Source organism: Nylanderia fulva, unplaced genomic scaffold (assembly GCF_048542155.1).
Source record: "Nylanderia fulva isolate GAGA-0341 unplaced genomic scaffold, ASM4854215v1 Scaffold727, whole genome shotgun sequence".
Lineage (NCBI taxonomy): Eukaryota > Metazoa > Arthropoda > Insecta > Hymenoptera > Formicidae > Nylanderia > Nylanderia fulva.
In genome coordinates this window covers 47,817-50,219 of record NW_028190838.1, presented here as the reverse complement: position 1 = coordinate 50,219, position 2,403 = coordinate 47,817, and the positions used below count along the sequence as shown (strand labels likewise).

Below are 2,403 nucleotides of genomic sequence, written 5' to 3'. Positions count from 1 at the left end.
CCCGGGGGGGGGAACAAAAGCAACCCGCGATCGGACTTTCGCATTTGGGCGAGGGTTCGTACCGTAATCGCGGTCACCGCGCTTGCGTGTTGGATCATCCGTAATAATTTTGAAATATATGTCTCCGACACGTGGGGTTTTTAAACACGTTTTGAGTTGTAATTTGGACAGCGCCCCCCATGTCCCCCGAAGGGGCCGGGAAAAGTAAGTAACTTTCGTCCCGAAAAGTTTTTACGTAGCTCCCTCGTTTTCCCGGGGCCCGTAAATCGTGTTAAGTTTTCCGGAGGTACCGCCGGCGGTCGTTTTGATTCGAAAATCATTCGGGGTCCGGAGGTGGGCCCGTCCCCGGGGGGGTTTGCCCGGGCGGGGTAGTTTTCCCCCGGAGGGTTTCCCCCGGCCCCCGGGGGTCGCCCCGGCCCCGGGGGCGCGGTAATTTCCAGCTCCAAATAGCGTTATTAAAATTTTTGCGGTTTAAAAAACTTTAGTTTTAAACTTTGTTGCCCCCACCGTTTGGTTTTACCGCTCGCGGTGTTTTAAAATGGCCCTTATGTAGGACGTTCCCACCGGTGGGCTTAGCCTCGCGGGGGGTGGCCCAACTAATATCCCGTCGCGGTGCTCGTTACTGATGTCGAGTAGGGCCGGTACTTTACTTTGAACAAATTAGAGTGCTTAAAGCAGCTACCTTCGCCTGAATACTCCCGTGCAGGGAAATAATGGAATAGGACCCGGTTTCTATTTTGTTGGTTTTGGGAAACCCCCGAGGTAATGATTAATAGGGACAATGGGGCATTCGATTGCGACGTTAGGGGGTGAAATTCTTGGATCGTCGCAAGACGGACAGAAGCGAAGCATTTGCCAAAATGTTTTTAATCAGAACGAAATTTAGAGGTTCGAAGGCGATCAGATACCGCCCTAGTTCTAACCAAACGATGCAGCTAGCGATCCGCCGAAGTTCCTCCGATGATCGGCGGGCAGCTTCCGGGAAACCAAAGCTTTGGGGTTCCGGGGGAAATTGGTTGCAAGCTGAAACTTAAAAAATTGACGGAAGGCACCACCAGTGGAGCCTGCGGCTTAATTTGACTCAACACGGAACCTACCAGGCCCGACACCGGAAGGATTGACAGATTGATAGCTCTTTCTGATTCGGTGGGTGGTGGTGCATGGCCGTTCTTAGTTGTGGAGCGATTTGTCTGGTTAATTCCGAAACGAACGAGACTCTAGCCTGCTAATAGGCGTACCTTATGGTATCGCGAAGGCCCCCGGCTTCGGCTGGCGGTTTTTTAAACTACCAACGTACAAACCATTTTCTTAGGGGACAGGCTGTTCTAGCCGCACAGATTGAGAAATACGGGTTCTGTGATGCCCTTAGATGTTCTGGGCCGCACGCGCGCTAAAACTGAAGGATCAGCGTGTGTTCCCTGGCCGAAAGGCCCGGGTAACCGCTGAACCTCCTTCGTGCTAGGGATTGGGGCTGCAAATTTTTCCCCATGGAACGAGGAATTCCCAGTAACGCGAGTCATAAGCTCCGTTGATACGTCCCTCCCTTTTTTACACACCGCCCGTCGCTACTACCGATTGAATGATTTAGTGAGGTCCCTTTGGACGGTGCGCGGGCAATGTCTCGGCATTGCCGATGTTGCCGGAAATGACCAACTTGATCATTAGAGGGAAATAAAAGTCGTAACAAGTTTCCCTAGGTGAACCCGCGGAAGGATCATTAAAGTTCCGGAGGTCTGCTCTGCGTCGAGAGTCCTCTCTTTTGGGAGAGACGCGCGCTCGCAGCAGTCGGCGACGGAATGGACGCGCTGAAAAGGGCTCTCAGAGAAAAAAAAAATAACGGATTTGACGGAATTTGTTGTGTGTTTTGATATAACGACGGACGCCGTCGCGCCTCTCTGAAACCCAAAGTAGTCGGCAAGCAGAGCACGCGCCCGGCGGTTGTCGACGACGAATTCGGAGCGAGACGCTTCCGATCACGCTCGTGTGTGTTTCCATTTCTCCGGCACACACACACACAGAGCGCGATTCGGCGTTGAGCGCGAACCGGTGGTAACCTATGCCCGCGCACGCGTGTGTGCAGCACCCCCGACGTTCGTCGACGCGCGCCCTCCCCGTTTTCGGGGCAGCGGTCAGCGTGCCGAGAACACACGGTGTGCGACCGCGAGTGCCGAGCGAGAGGACCCCCATATATTTTATTAATAATATATAAAAACACAGAAAGGGATCGATGATATTTCGACCAATCTGTCACTGTGTTCGGTCCGACGGTTTTTTTCAAAGAGCTTCCGCCCCGGCTCTCCCGTTGCGGGAGAGACCGCTTCGAACGAGAAACACACAACTCTATCTTTGTGCCGTAGCCTTCCCTGGCGAGAGGCGGGGTCCGCGCGCTCCTCGGACGCGCGC

The 2,403-nt window shown here is 53.8% G+C and overlaps 1 pseudogene; it reads left to right on the top strand.

Moving 5' to 3' along the window:
• Positions 1 to 1,720, top strand: LOC146720282 (small subunit ribosomal RNA; annotated as a pseudogene; the record flags this gene model as incomplete).
• Positions 1,721 to 2,403: the final 683 nt, after the last annotated feature.